We start from the raw sequence: 17,709 nt of genomic DNA on the forward strand, positions 1-17,709 counted from the left end.
GGCGCATCTGACGTCACGTCCGCTACGTGGCCGCGTATATCCGGCGGGGAGTGACACGCCCTCGGCTCGCTAGCGCCGCCCCAGATGGAATCGGTCCGCCCTTCTGATTGGGTGCGGGGGGTTACCAGGCTCCGCCCTTGAGGAGGAGCTGACAGCCAGCCCCTCCGTGGTAACCCCGTGGAGCGCGTGGTCAATGGCGCTAATCGAGCCGGTGTGAGGACGCATCCTCCCCCGCTCCGCCGCCATCTCCTCTGTTGTTGTTGTAATTGTTGGGGAAGAAGATGGAAGGAGGTATGGGAAAGGTCCTAAACTCACTACTGATGCCATATAATCACATTCTGGTGCAACGAAGAGTCATAATTAATGGAGACGAGGCCTTAACTGACATAGAATAAGAATAACTAGGAAGATGTCCGAAAGTTGTCTACGTGTGGTGCGGTGGACCTGGGCACGACATTTAATGGGGGAATAAGGGGAAGGTCGGCTCTACTGATTGTTATTTACATGCAATGGGACTAGGGAATGGGGGATTGGGGAAAGTTGGGGAGTATTGGAGAAAATAGGGGAATATTTACAAGCGGATATGGAGGCCAAATTCCATATTCGCAACATTGCACCCTTCTCTACCCTCGGGGCGTCCCGACCCGATAAATTTTTACCTACTTTAGTGTGGCACGCAATGTAGTTCCCTCTACTATTAACTCTACCCTGAGTGCGACAGTTTTACAGATATTCACAAATGAGTAAATATGTCCCCCTGCGACGTTGCACCCTTCTCCTCACAGAAACACACCCACAGGATAACCGAATCCGGAAAGAATTCTCAAACTAAACATACAGCCGGTAGGGAGCATTATTTACAAGATTACGCTGCTATTTACACTACGATCCAGGACCTGTTTTTGGAGGAACACATGCAGATGTTATGCATAGAGAGAGCGCGCTTGCCAGCATCGATACACCAACCCACGAGTGCTCTGTGGCCGACGGCCTTTAATAACGTGCAGAGCACCCCATCCCAGCATCAAAAGCACCACCCCACCACCAATCGGTGCAGTCACCATTGTTCATTGGAATAAAAATAAATTCGACAACCCCTAACCCTGCAGGTGTCTCTTGCTCTTCTTGTGGTGCACTTGGTGTTAACTAAAAGTGGTTCACCTGTATGGCATAGGTGCCACGTTGACCCATAGGTCCATCCCCGGGTGGTGCTTGGCCGCAAACGAACTGCGGTCCATTGTGGGTGGCCACAAACATTGCGGTCCATATGGTGTATCGATCCCGGCAGCAAACAGCGAAAGTGCAGGCCCACAACTGCGCAGCCAGCACCTATCTCTCCTCTCTCTCTACCCCAAAGCCAGATCCTCGGAGGTGGGAGACAAAAAAAACAGACAAGTGAGTAAGGTGGTAAGGGCGCAAAAGTGCACGCAATGTAAGGTGATGCACACTGGGGGCACATGGGAACCAGGTGAGACAGGTACGTTCCTATCGTACGCCCCCTCCCCCCCCACCAGGTAACCTACATGGCCCCTCCCTTACCCCTTACTGTATCCACAAAACACAACACTACCCATAAACATCTACTTTACAAATCAACAAACATCCCTACTGTCTTCCCCGTTCCTCCCATATACCAAATTCGTCTTCTCTCCCTCCTAACCAATCAAATTTGCCATTTTCAACTCTCCTCAAAATTTGCCATCTCCAACTCAACATCATAATTTGCCATTACCAATTCATCATCAGTCCCTCCTAGGGAGGGAGAGATGGAATCACCCCAATGTCTCATCCACGTCGTGATGCGTCTCACAAATCCACACAGCGATTCATCTCCTGCAACAAAACAAAGAAAACACAGGTGTGGAGTCATCATCATCACCACAGGTAAGTGGCTGCGTATGGTGCGACAGGTTCTTCAATCCTAACTATTTCCTAAATGACTTTAACAACTTTACACTACCCGGGGTCTTTCTCCGGCCAAACCATTGGCCCTCTTACACTATGGGTTCTAAAAACCAATTCCCATTGGCCAAACTGTGGTGCTTTTCAATTTGGGGTCTCACTCTCCCGATTCATCTCCCGGTGCCCTCGTACAATTTCTGGGCTGCGACGTGTACCTCTCCCAGTGGGTCTACCCACCTGCACACCTCCACCACTGCAGTTGCCTCCGAGCTTACCTGCTCCTTACCCTAACCTAACTACCTGGGGAAGGCCCTCTGGCTCTCTCCCCACTCGGTGCCCTCTCTGGCACTGGGCTACCCGGGTCCGTCCTCCGGATCCTCGGGCCCCATCCACAACTCTACCGGCTCCCAGAGCCCACCTGCGGCCTCACCTGGCCGACATCCTCACAGTGGTGGAGTGCCCAACCAACTACACACACTAACAGGCTACACGCCCAGCCATTTCCACAACACTAATGCACCCATTCACAACACCATTCTGCAACCGCACCACAAATGCCAATATCCAACCACAATTTACCTGCACCCTCTACCTAACACTTACACTACCCGCCCCGGGTACTCGTGAAAGGGGTCCACTCTTCCCCCATCCACACCTTCGCACCATGCACACCACTCCGTACCACTCACTCCAACTCTCTTCACACACCTGTACCTGCACACCTGTGCTCTCACACCTGGTGCCACCTGCACCCTTCTCTCCCCAAGCGCATTCGCGCTGATCCACACACTCACTACTCATACACTGCTCCACACACCTGTCCAGTTGCACACCTGTGCAATCACACCTGTTCCATCCTCACACACACGGCATCATCTCAGCTAACTACTCCCTTCTGAAACTTGCGCTTCCCAGTCGTCCCTTTAAACTATTGCGCTCCCACGTCATTATCATCCACACTAATCTACCTGCGTCCCCACTACAGGTATCAGTCACTAACTAACCTTAACGTTACCTAAGGTCATCTTCTCTAGATCCCTACACACAATATCCTAACCCACCCGGGCTAGTTTTCACTGCCATACACCCCATAAGCTATTGCTCCTTTGCCCCCCACATGGGAAGGGTGGCAGGGATGCCATCCCACCACATCGGGGGTCTCTCACTACCAATTTTGCACATCAAATTTCAACAAATTAAAAATTTGCCAATCACTACCCATCATCTGCCAATCCCTTGCCAATCATAAAATTTTGTTTTTCTCTAATTTTGGGTCCAAAACACTAACCTCATCACCCAGTCGACTCACTAATACCTCTCGGTGCGCCAATTCCTGTCCAAAGCCCGGCTTCGTAAAGCCAAGCCATGAATGCTGGTTGTTCTGTGCCAGCGGCTGGGTGCGTCCCGCATTCGGTGCAGGGAAGGAGGTTTACCCGGGCCGAGATCCCACGCACCATCTCGGCACGGAGCCATCCAATGCCCCGATCTCGACCTGCCGGCACGTCTCACCAAAAAGTGGTCGCCATGACGACCCTTTCTATCGGGCTGCCAGCTCCGCCTAGTGGAGCCTGGACGCGGCCGTTCAAAGCGAGGCCCGGCACGCACCGAGGGCCTGCTTCGGCTAAAAGTCGCTCTAACCTCTAACCCGTGTAACGTCGATGCTTCACCTGGACGCTTACACCCCGCAGCCCGTTCCTTGCTCACACATCCAGCCGTGCCCATGCTCCTCGTACCTTTCCTTACACACCCAGGTACACTCATTCCACTCACAGCCTTGGTCACACACCTGACCACCGAACACTTTGGCACACATTCGTCGCTCGCACACCTCACCAATACACCTCTTCGCGCCCCCTCCTCGGTCACCTCCTCTGTGACAATCACAGGTGTGCTCTCATTCGCACACCCAACCACGTGCCTCACCACCAACTCCAGCGTGCATTCCCACTCACGCTCTACCATTCCAGGTGTGCATCCTTCCATCCCAGGTGTACATCCTCGCTCACCTGTCACAACTAACTCACGCTCCATGTCACTCTCACTACTTTCACCTCCATTCCTGACAGCGCACTCACCCTTACTCTTGACAGCGCACTCTTTCCCCATGCACCTGCCCGTCACACACCTTTCTTGCGCACACTCTCCCGTCACACCCTCTGTAACACTCACCACAGGTGTGCATTCTTCCTTGCCTTTGACAGCGCACTCTTTCCCCATGCACCTGTCCGTCACACACCTTCCTCGCGCACACTCTCCCGTCACACCCTCTGTAACACTCACCACAGGTGTGCATTCTTCCTTGCCTTTGACAGCGCACTCTTTCCCCATGCACCTGTCCGTCACACACCTTCCTCGCGCACACTCTCCCGTCACACCCTCTGTAACACTCACCACAGGTGTGCATTCTTCCTTGCCTTTGACAGCGCACTCTTTCCCCATGCACCTGTCCGTCACACACCTTCCTCGCACACACTCTCCCGTCACACCCTCTGTAACACTCACCACAGGTGTGCATTCTTCCTTGCCTTTGACAGCGCACTCTTTCCCCATGCACCTGTCCGTCACACACCTTCCTCGCGCACACTCTCCCGTCACACCCTCTGTAACACTCACCACAGGTGTGCATTCTTCCTTGCCTTTGACAGCGCACTCTTTCCCCATGCACCTGTCCGTCACACACCTTCCTCGCGCACACTCTCCCGTCACACCCTCTGTAACACTCACCACAGCACGCTTCCATGTGCTCCCTCGCACACGCGCTACGACCGACTCACTCTCGCCAGCACACTCACTCCTTGGCACACACTTTTTCCTCACACACCCCAGAGTCGGACTTTCTCGCACACCTCCTCTTTCGCACACCAGACCTGTCGCACACTTCACCAACGGCCTCTCACGAACACCCGGGTCTATCTCGACCCCCAAGCCTCTTAAATCACCTGGCGCATCATACGCACGACCATATTGGTCACCACCTACACCGGGTCCTCTTCCTCTTCGCTTCTCCTCCATCACCTGCGAATCCCTCATCCGGTTAACGAGCACATCACGATCCAAACACAGACTTTGGACCAAATCTTTTATCTCCTCTTTTATCTCTTTGTTATCCCCTCTCCGTCGCTTCTTAATTTCGCTCACCCCTTCTTCCACTTCTTCTAATTTGTGCCTCACCTCTTTTATTCCCCGGTACGTCTCCTCAAGCTCGTCCTCCAAGGCTACCTTGACCGTTTCCATGTGCGTCCTCACCTGCCGGTCCTTCGTCTCCATTACCTCTATCACCTCGTCCAACCTCGTTGTCAGTCCCTCACGTACCATCTGACATTCCCTCTTCGTCGCTACCAAGTCATCTTTTAGTTCTTTCTGTGTCGCCTTTAAACCTCCTAATACCGCAGTGTTCCTTTGAACCTGCTCCACTAACTCCGTCTGTCCCACCGTCAGCTGCTCCACCTCCTGCGTCAGGTCCTCTATGCCCCCTTGCAATTTTACAGTCCCCTTTCTCACCTCCTTCTCCATGTGCTCCTCACAGTGCCTCACCTCCTCGCGCACTCCTCCGACCTCCTCACTCACACCTCTTCTAATCTCCTCTCCCTCTACCCCATTTTTCACTCCCTCTATCTGATTCTCCTGGGCAGCCATTCTATTTTCTACCCCCATTAACCCATTTTTCACCTCCTTTATCCCGTTGTCTAACCCCTCTCCGGTACCCCTCGCTTCGTCCCTCATTACCCCCATCTGGTTTCCCATTACCCCCAATCGCTCACTCCGAGCCCTCGCTTCGTCCCTCATTACCCCCATTTCGTTTCCCATTACCCCCATTTGGTTATTCATTACCCCCATTTTTGCTTCTAGCCTCTCCATAAGGGCCCCCATTTGCAACATAAAAAGGTTCGGATCCACCAGGGGCGCTGCCACGGTCGCGGGCGCGGTGACCAGCGAGGCGCCATTTTGCGCTCCCGCAATGTCGGGCACAACGACGCTATTTTGTGCGTCTGCTACCCTCGCTGCTTCGCTCTCCTCCTGTCCCTCATGTCCCTCAATTTGGTCCTGGACCGACCCTGCTTCACTCTCCCCTACCGGACCCCAGCCGTCTTGATCCGCCATAGCGCGACTTGCAAAATTCGAGTTTCGTAAAACAAATCCAAATTTTTTTTTTTTTTCGTTATAATTTCGGCGAGCGCAGTAACCGCGCTCCGGATCGATTTTCCCTCCCAAAATTTGGGCCTAACTAATTTAGTCCCGGGTCCGAATCTCACTCCTCGACACCAATTGTTACTCTAATAGTACAATTGGTGTTCCAAAATTTGGGCTAAATAAATTTAGTCCCAGGTTCGAATCCAACTCCTGACAACCAATTGTTACAGACACGACTTTGATGTTAAGGTGGGCCGAGCGGAATGGCCGTCGTGTCCGCACAAATTACCCGATTGTACTCGAACGTTGACGAAGCCGCGCCACGCTGGCTCAATAAGAAAAAGAAGACACCCGGCTGGGTTATAAAATGACGACACCAGGGATACGGTTCTCAAGACCTCCGGAGGAGATTATATTCGTTACGGAAGGTCAGATTACAGGGACGAGAGGTACAACATAGAAAGACAAGCACTTAGACACAAGCTTATCTTAACCCCGGACAGACGACAGGTAAACGGGACAAGGCTGACTCACACGGGGGTTGATGGCAGGAAAGCGGTTGTCGATGGCTCCAGGTGCACCTGTGCTCAAAGGTTAGAATCGACCCGGTCCGGTCCAGAGATGCGGGAGGTTTCACAGCGCTCGGAGGGGACGTTCTTTCACAGGCAGGCCTTTCTCTCTCAGCGCTTGCAGGTCCTTCTTTCTCCAGCTCGGGGCGCATCTGTTTCAGCGCTCGCAGGTCCTTCTTTCTTCCAGCTGGGGGCGCATCTGACGTCACGTCCGCTACGTGGCCGCGTATATCCGGCGGGGAGTGACACGCCCTCGGCTCGCTAGCGCCGCCCCAGGTGGAATCGGTCCGCCCTTCTGATTGGGTGCGGGGGGTTACCAGGCTCCGCCCTTGAGGAGGAGCTGACAGCCAGCCCCTCCGTGGTAACCCCGTGGAGCGCGTGGTCAATGGCGCTAATCGAGCCGGTGTGAGGACGCATCCTCCCCCGCTCCGCCGCCATCTCCTCTGTTGTTGTTGTAATTGTTGGGGAAGAAGATGGAAGGAGGTATGGGAAAGGTCCTAAACTCACTACTGATGCCATATAATCACATTCTGGTGCAACGAAGAGTCATAATTAATGGAGACGAGGCCTTAACTGACATAGAATAAGAATAACTAGGAAGATGTCCGAAAGTTGTCTACGTGTGGTGCGGTGGACCTGGGCACGACATTTAATGGGGGAATAAGGGGAAGGTCGGCTCTACTGATTGTTATTTACATGCAATGGGACTAGGGAATGGGGGATTGGGGAAAGTTGGGGAGTATTGGAGAAAATAGGGGAATATTTACAAGCGGATATGGAGGCCAAATTCCATATTCGCAACAATATATATATATATACATACATATACATATACATATATATATATATATACAGACTTGGCATTTAATATGGAATATTGTTTTTTTCTTGACTTGGGTTTACTTTCTTAACTCAGTATATCAATCTGGTGAGTTTCTTTAACACTTTGGTGATTTATTTGTTAAAAGAACCATGTCACTGATTGTCTGTCGCAGCAAGAAGTCAACAACAGGATTATATCACAGGTGGCGTGGCAAAATGTACGGACAGGTGCATTTGATGATTGGCTTCACAGTCGGGTATACAAGGGTTGTTGCGTTCTGTATTAGTGGAAAACAACTGCTGCACGTCTCCAAAAGTTATTGCCGCTTCCTCTGGAGATGGTCCGTCAACTCGACAATGCTGTTTGTCATGGAGTGGTGGCTTTACGAAATTACGGCATGAAACAGCGTGCTATTGCTCGGCAGTATGGCATCACTCATGGTCAGGTGTCAAAGATCCTGAAATGAAATGCTCAGAGGGGTGTCCCTACTCCAATACCGAGGCCAGGACGTCCCCGCAGAACCACAAGGAGGGATGATCACCAGCTGCACCGGTTAGTCCGCAATGGCTGTACCAAGTCAGCTAATCGGCTTAGGGCTGAGTGGCAGCAACTGACAAATGTGCCTGTATCCAGAAGGCTAGTCAACCAACGACTGGTTCAAGCAGGCTATCGTGCCAGGCGTCCCCTGAGAAAGCCACGCCTGACCAGACAACACCGCCAGCGCTGATTGCAGTGGGCCAGAGAGCACCGTCACTGGCAGCCAGGACAATGGAATCACGTGATCTTCAGTGACGAGTCTAGATTTCTGGTCTATCGTCAAGTTGGCCGCGTCCGAGTGCGCAGACTAGTGCATGAAGCCTACAACAAAGATTGTATAGTGCCAAGAGTCCAAGCTGGAGGTGGTGGGGTGACCGTTTGGGCTGCTTTTCATGCAGGGGGCAAAAACTGACCTGGTTGTTCTGAATGGAAACCTGAACCAGTTCAAGTACAGGGCCATTCTGGAAGAAACATTGCTTCCATTTGCTCGTGCAGCCTTTCGAGGAAACGTTGTCTTCCAAGATGACAATGCACGGCCTCATCGTGCTCGCATGATCCAACACTTTCTTGCTGACCGTGGTGTAGAGCATATGGAGTGGCCTGCCATGTCCCCGGATATGAATCCGATAGAGAACTTGTGGGCAGAATTAACGCGTCAATTCGACCACTTGGACCAGCATCCGACCTCTGTGCGTGAATTGCAGCAGGCTATTGTCACTGCATGGCAAGCGATTCCTGTCCAAACCTTGGCAAATCTCGTGAACAGCATGCCTCAACGTGTACGTGCTCTCCTGAATGCTCGTGGGGGTTACACGAAGTACTGAACTGTAATTTTACTGTCCGTAATCCCAGTCGTAATTTAGCTTTTGTTTTTGTTTGAAAAATTTTTGGCTAATGTGCAAAATAAAGAGATACTTCTGGAAAACGTACAGAAGTTTAACACAGTCCTGTCCATGAATTGAGTTTGATATCAGTTCACATCACTTTCAAGGATCAATTTATTTGTTTCGAAATGTCAAATGTGGTTTTTGTTTCTTTTAAAGGTCACATTAACAAAATCTAGAATAATTTCAACATAATTCCAATGAACTTTTGGTTCTAAGACATCTTGAAAAGTAAGTTCAACCCCACAAAAAAAATATTCCATATTAAATGCCAAGTCTGTATATATATATATATATATATATATATATATATATATATATATATATATATATATATATATATATATATATATATATATATATATGTATATATATATATATGTATATATATATATATATATATGTATATATATATATATATATATATATATATATATATATATATATATATATATATATATATATATATATATATATTGTTGCGGATCTCCAATGTCGGCCTCCCCCTTATCAAGGGGGGATTAATCCCCTTGTCCTTTTACTAGCCGACGTGATCCGGTGCTATCACGTTCCTTCCTGTCGGCGTTAAATAGGGTTGTAAGCCGAATTAGTCTTATTACCGAATTACTAACACTGGCCATGAAGCAAGGAGATAACCCCTCCCGAACCACGGCGTTAGTGGACACGCTGAGCGAAGTGAGCTGTGATTTGGGCCTCTTACGGGAACTAACCCAATTGGAGTGGTTCTTAATCGTGCCACGCTTACCCAATGATAAATCACTAAGACGGTCGAATTGAGAGGAAAACAGAAAGAACAGGTCATTTATTCACACTTTGTACAAATAAGAAGAGGAAGAAAAAGAAGCAATGTACAGGGAAGAGGAAGAAGCAGATACACAGGGCAGCCTTATACAGTCTTATACTTATCCCTGGACACGGGCCCGTTCACACTCAGACTCACTCACACTGGGTTGTAGATGGTCGGGTTGAGGGTCCACCGATGGCGTCCACAGCTCGCTCCGGTCCCCGCCTCGTACCCCGAAGCCGATGGTGATGGTAGATGGTGGGCGAGATCGCCGCGTGTCGGTACCACGGATCGGACATTTATACTGGGGGGAAGGTAGGCTGGCGATTGTACTGCGTACGTAATAGTTGTACCGGCGCCTTTATATGCGCTCCCGGTATCGCTTGGGACAATGTGCTACTTCCACAATGGTATTACCAAAGCGCCTTTCCACAAAAGTCCTCACAAAAGTCCTTTGACACTCCTCTCCTCCTAACTCAGCTCACGAACTTGACAAGCGCCTCTCCCTTCTCATCACTCGTTCAACAGAGGACCCCGGCTCATAACTTGTCACTGCGAACTCACGAGTGCCTCTCCCATCATAACACAAGTCCTCCGACCTCACGAGCGCCTCTCCCTTCTCAAAACTCGAGTCTCAACTCTGTTCAAGCGTCTCTCCCTCCTCATAACTGAGATGGGGGCCTCGCGCAAAAGGTTTTACTGCCACGCCCAGCGAACCCTGTGGAATCTCTAGCCACACCCTGTCAGGCGATGTCGCCTCCGCCCTGATTGGTTATTGGGGTCTTACCGGCTCCGCCCTTGATGGCTGCCTGACGTGGCCACACCCCCACCCTTGCGCTCCACCCCCTTTTCGGGCCTTACCTCATGGCATTTGGCTGGTCTGAGCGAGCAACCCAGCAGCGCCCAACGCGTAACAAACTGCGAGCATCCTAATGCAAGGGGCAATGGGGTGCAGACTGGATCGTGCGCAATGGAGTCGATTGGAGGGAGGCTGCAAACTGAACGGGGCCTACTCTTATTTGTTTTACACAACGCAGATGATAACTATTGGAAATGGCCTTATCTCACATATACGAAGAAATAACTAACGTTCTAAGGTGACCTACGTGTTGTTTGTGGCCTAACTATGGGGTGCAACCTTTAACCTTTAATGATGTTACCTGTGTGGGTTCTCAAAACCACAACACTGCACCCCTCCTTTCACCAGGCTCATTCCCGAGCCAAACCACATACCAGTGAGGACGGCCGGCTTCAAGCAAGGGTCAGGACTACCTTTTAAATTAGTGTGACACTTAGGTGTAGTTACCCTCTACTTTTAACCTAACACCCTGAGTGCGACAGTTTTGTGTCCCTCCGACTGCATTGTGTACTAACTAATCAGACTCACACCCACAATTAACCGAATTACGGAATTATTTTCAAACTACACATAAAGCCGGTGGGGAGCATGTTATTTACAACACTACTAATTATTTACAAAACTACAACCCAGGACCTGTCTTTTGTGGGAAATGGAAAGGAATTTTTGAAAAGAGGAAACACCAATTGCACTGCACTGCACCAATACACCATACACCCCTATGCACACAAATATAAAAAAATGCACAAAAAGCACCATTACCAAAACAAAATGCACAAAATCCATTTCACATTAATCAGTGATGATGTCTTGTGCTTGGCTGCTGGGCCGATGGATCTTCTTGCTTCGTGTTCTTCGGTGTGCCATCGTTAAACTTAGTCTTCTTTCCCGGACACACCAAAGATATAATTAATAAAAAGTGCACAAACCGTGTCCGCTTTTTATTTTGGCCAGCAGGGCCAGCTTATGTGGTCCGACTGCATGGCATGTGCGCGATTTAAGAACAGTGGTCCGCAAGTAAGATGCTGCTGGCAGCAATGGTTTGCTCCAGCAAAGGTGCCAGGCCACAGAACGTGTGGTCCATATGGTGTACCGGTGCAGGCGGAAGGCAGCAGGGTGCAGTGCAAAGGTGCGGCCGCACCACTCAGGGCACCTGCACACTCCCCTCAACAAAAGGTAATGGGTCCATGTGTGGGGAGGAAAGACAAGCAGAGGTTAGCGGGGGCAAGGGCGCAAGGGTACATGTCAATACAAGGTAATGCGACATGAGGGGCGCGGGGGAGCGAGCAGAGAAAGCTCGTCTCTACTCGTACGTGACCCCCCATGTCACCTACTCTACCCCTGCCCTTCCCCGTATTTACAATTTACAAATTACGTCTCTACGTCTTGTCTTTCCTGTCCCCCAAACCAAATTCGTCATCCAATCCCTCCCAAGAAGGAAGGGATGGAATCACACACAATGTCTCACCCACGTCAAGATGCGTCTTTCATTCCAAATCGTCTGCAAAAACCTGGTGTGGAGCCCTGTCACATCGGTGAGTGGATGTGTATGGTGCGAAGAGATTTCATCCTAACTATCCTTCTAATTGACATTAACTCTTTAAACTACCCGGGGTTTTGCCCTGCCAATTGGAAACTTTAAACGATGCGGTTCTAAAAACCAATTCCCATTGACCATCCTGTGGTGCTCTTCCAATTTGGGGTCTCACTCCCCCATTTTTCCAAGACTGTGCCCTCGCACAATTTCGGGGCTGGGTCATGTGGCTCTACCAGCAGGTCTACCTACCTGCGCACCTCCGCCACTGGAGTCGCCACCCGAGCTTGCCTAGCACCTGCGACTACCCTAACTTGGGGAAGGCCCTCCTGGCTCTCTCACTCCGTGATGCCCTCTCTGGCATTGGGCTACCCGGGTCCTCCCTTAGGATCCTCGGGCCCCACTGAACACTACACAACTGGCTCCCAGAGCCTACCTGCGGCCTCACCTGGCCAACAGACTATCAGTGGCGGAGTGCCCCAATAACTATACTTACCAATTAAGCCCACATGCCCAGCCATCTCCACAGACTTATGCACCCCTCAAAGCAACGACTTGCTACTACTCGCACCACAGATGTCAATATCTACACAATTTACCTACTCCCTCTACCTAACTTTAAGCTACTCTCCCCGGGTATTCGTGAAGGGGTCCATCCTTCCCCATCCACTCCTTTGCACCATGCACTCCACACCACTCATTCCACACTCCATTTACTCCACACCATTTATTCCACACCACTCAGTATTCTCACTTGCACCCCATGCAAGCCAATCACTCAATACACTTACACTTGTCCACAATACTCTACTCATACACTTTCACACACACACACATCATTCTCGAGCATTGCCTCATTTGCTCACTCTCACCACAAAGATTCTCATTCAATGCCTCATTTGCGCCTAAAGCACATCCTCAAGCTCATACACAATTTCTCCACACACACAGCATCATTTAACTAACTATTTCCCCCTAATACTAGTGCTTTCCCCGTCTTCCCTTATACTAAGAACTTCCCTCGTCATTAATATCCACCTAATCTCTCTACATCCCCTCTACCGGTTCAAAGTCACTACTTACATCTCAGTCTCCTATGGTCATTTCTAAGTCCCTAACAATGATCCTAGCCCGCCCTGGCTAGTTCATACTGCCAAACCCCATACACTACTGCTCCTCTGCCCCCAAAAGTAAACGATGTGAGGGATGGTAGATCTACCCTCCCTCTACACCGGATACCCTTTGCCATCACTACTGCCATTTGTCCACTATCCTTGAGCCTCTCGTGCGGTAATACATTTCCACAGCTCGGCTTCGGAAAGCCGAGCAATGCATACTGGTGGTCTGTCTCCTGTTGGTTGGGTCCGTCCGGCATTTTCGATTCTGGGGAGGAGGCATACTCGGACCGAGGTTCCAGGCACCATCTCGGCGCGGAGCCTTTCGGTCTCCGCCACGATGACCCAACCTCCCCCGGCCGGAGCACCGCGCCCGCCAGGGGGCGAAGGTCCAACCTGGCCTTCCTCCCCCGGAATCGTGCTGTTTTCCCCTTGCGCCATTGCATGGCACCGACCATACAGGGTGGGGCCCGGCCCGAATCGTGCACGGCGCTCCTTGAAAGAGCGCCGCCGCAACGATCCCCGCTGGCTCCCACAGCCCACAAAGCGCACCACGCCCCGAGAGCTCGCGTTGGCTGTGCGTCGCCCTAAACGCTGCCCCGGTCTGCGTCGATGCTTGGATCGCATTCTCACATCCACACGTGACCCTTCCCTTACTCACACATCCCATACACTCCCTTACTACACATCCTCGTGCACACCCTGGTGCACTCATTCTATTTACACACTCTGTTACACACTTCTCTGTTACACACTCCGTAACACACCTTTCTTCCTCGCACTCCTCTCGTGCACTCTCCCCCGTTACATACTCCGTAACCACCACGGGTGTGCACTCTATTGTACACCAAATCACCCGCTTCGGTGTGCATCCCCACACACTCTCTCCATCCATCTCTGGTGTGCATCCTCACACACTCTCTCCGACACGCTCTGGTGTGCATCCTCGCACACTCTCCACAACCATTGCACTCTCTGGGTCACACTCCTCACACATACACTCCGTTGTGTACTCACTCTCACTTTCACACTCTGTCGTGCCTTCTTCCTCGCACTCTGTAACACACTCGCGCTCCGGCGCCGTTCGCACACGCGCGCCATTCACTTTCATACACCTCACCACCGACCTTCCACAAGCGCCCGGGTGACGTCGGGATCCCAAGCGCGCGAAAAATCCTTTCGCGCCAAACCTTTTCGCGCCATACACAATCCTGCTTACCTTCGGGATCCTCCTCTCCTGCACCAACTGCAAACTTCCATTTGGGTTAGGCAGCACGACATCACAATGTGAACACGGACTTTGCACATATTCCATCTCAATCTCCGATTTAATTGCTATCTCTGCCGTCTCCTTAACCCCGATTTCAACTTTAATTATTTCATTTTCTTTTTCCTCGACGACCGCCGGTGCTAATAAAATTTTCTCTTCTACTTCGGCGGTCGTCGGCTTTCCCATACCCCGTGTCGTGATTTCTATCCCTGTCCACCCGGCTGTGCTTCGCTCCACCTCGCTTAACCCGCGCTTCTCACATCGCGTTACGTCGTCGCGTACCAGTGTGCCTTTCCCGCTTGACCTGCGGTCTATGTTCTCCCCAAAAAATTTTATGTGGCCACCCATTCTGTTTTCAAACCCCGTTAACCCATCCTTCATTCCTTTCATTTGATTCTCTCAGGTGGCCATCCTGTTTTCCAACCCCACTAACCCCTCGTTCATTTCTCCCATTTGGCCACCCACGTCCTTCAATTGGCTCCCCAATTTGCTTTCTAATCCCCCAATTTGATTTCCCAATTGCTCCCCCATTGTTTTCCATTCGCTTACGATCGGCCCTCATTTCTCCCATCTCCTTACTCAATCCCCCAATTTGGTTTCCCACATCATTTCTCAATCCCCCAATTTGGTTTTCCACATCATTTCTCAATTCCTAAATTTGGTTTCCGAACTGCTCACTGTTCTTGTCCATCCCCATTTGTATGGCTGCCTGTATCTGCGCCATGAGGGCCTGCAAATCCATCCCCCCCCCCCCCATTTGCGCAGCGGGCGCGGCCCTCGTCGCCATGTGTGAGGTGCCGCCATTTTGTTCGCCTGCAACCCCTACTGCTGCACCCTCTAACTGCATCCTCCATTTCTTCCAATTGTCCCAATTCTTCCCGGGGGTCCTGGGTTGACTCTAATTCCTCCCCATCTACCCCCACCGGCATCCGACCGCCTTGGCTATCCATGGCACGATTTAATTTATACGTTACTACAATTTCGGCCGCTCGTAATTTTGAGTGCATTTGGCACACTTCGGGTCAAATCCCACTCCCCGACACCAATTGTTGCGGATCTCCAATGTCGGCCTCCCCGTATCAAGGGGGGATTAATCCCCTTGTCCTTTTTACTAGCCGACGCGATCCGGGGCTATCACGTTCCTTACGGTCAGCGATAAATATGGTTGTAAGCCGAATTAGTCTTATTACCTAAGAACTAACACCGGCCGTGAAGCAAGGAGATAACCCACCCGAACCACGGCATTAGTGGACACGCCGAGCGAAGCGAGCCACGATTCGGGCCGTTAACGGGAACTAACCCGATTGGAGCGGTTCTTAATCGTGCCACGCTTACCCAATGAGAAATCACTAAGACGGTCGAATTGAGAGGAAAACAGGAAGAACAGGTAATTTATTCACACTTTGTACAAATAAGAAGAGGAAGAAAAAGAAGCAATGTACAGGGAAGAGGAAGAAGCAGATACACAGGGCAGCCTAATACAGTCTTATACTTATCCCTGGACACGGGCCCGTTCGCACTCAGACTCACTCACACGGGGTTGTAGATGGTCGGGTTGAGGGTCCACCGATGGCGTCCACAGCTCGCTCCGGTCCCCGACTCGTACCACGAAGCCGATGGTGATAGTAGACGGCGGGAGAGATCGCCGCGTGTCGGTAGCGTGGATCGGACAGTGATACTGGGGGGAAGGTAGGCTGGCGATTGTACTGCGTACGTAATAGTTGTACCGGCGCCTTTATACGCGCTCCCGGTATCGCTTGGTACAATGCGACACTTCTACAATGGTGTTACCAAAGCGCCTTTCCACAAAAGTCCTCACAAAAGTCCTTTGACACTCCTCTCCTCCTAACTCAGCTCACAAACTTGACAAGCACCTCTCCCTTCTCATCACTCGTTCAACAGAGGACCCCGGCTCATAACTTGTCACTGCGAACTCACGAGCGCCTCTCCCTTCTCATAACTCGAGTCTCAACTCTGTTCAAGCGTCTCTCCCTCCTCATAACTGAGGCGGGGGCCTCGCGCAAAGGGTTTTATTGCCACGCCCAGCGAACCCTCTGGAATCTCTAGCCACACCCTGACAGGCGATGTCGCCTACGCCCTGATTGGTTGTTGGGGTCTTTCCGGCTCCGCCCTTGATGGCTGCCTGACGTGGCCACACCCCACCCTTGCGCTCCGCCCCCTTTTCGGGCCTTACCTCGTGGCATTTGGCTGCTTTGAGTGAGCAACTGGCAGCTAACGCTGCCGGCCCAACGCGTAACAAACTGCGAGCATCCTAATGGGAGGGGCAATGGGGTGCAGACTGGATAGTGCACAATAGAGTCGATTGGAGGGAGGCTGCAAACTGAACGGGGCCTACTCTTATTTGTTTTACACAACGCAGATGATAACTATTGGAAATGGCCTTATCTCACATATACTAAGAAATAACTAACGTTCTAAGGTGACCTACGTGTTTTGTGGCCTAACTATGGGGTGCAACCTTTAACCTTTAATGATGTTACCTGTGTGGGTTCTCAAAACCACAACAATATATGTATATACTGTGTATATATATATATATATATATATATATATATATATATATATATATATATATATATATATATAAATATATATATATATATATATTTTATATATATATATATATATATATATATATATATATATATATATATATATATATATATATATATATATAGGTATATATATATATATATATATATATATATATATATATATATATATATATATATATATATATATATATATATATATATATATATATATATATACCTATATATATATATATATATATATATATATATATATATATATATATATATATATATATATATATATATATATACATACATACATACATACATACATACATACATACATACATATATATATATATATATATATATATATATATATATATATATATATATATATATGTCTACAAATCATAAATATCATATACATATCTATAAAGCTCAGTTGACTTTTTGTTCCACCAAATAACAGCGAAACAGAGTTGAGTAAAAGGGTGAAAATTCTACAGATGCTGTGATAAATAACTACCTCTGTCGGTTTGAATGTTTGAAAGAGAATAGACGTCTGGATCAATTATTGAATTAAATTTAAATCCCGATTTATATATATATATATATATATATCTATCTATAATTCCAGTAATCTCTGTTTGTACGTCTGTACGTTTGTACGTCTGTTTGTCTGTGACCGCTGTTTCTCGACAACCACGGGTCCGATATACTTT

The sequence above is a fragment of the Myxine glutinosa genome, chromosome 1, assembly GCF_964187855.1.
Source record: "Myxine glutinosa chromosome 1, kmMyxGlut1.1, whole genome shotgun sequence".
Classification (NCBI taxonomy): domain Eukaryota; kingdom Metazoa; phylum Chordata; class Myxini; order Myxiniformes; family Myxinidae; genus Myxine; species Myxine glutinosa.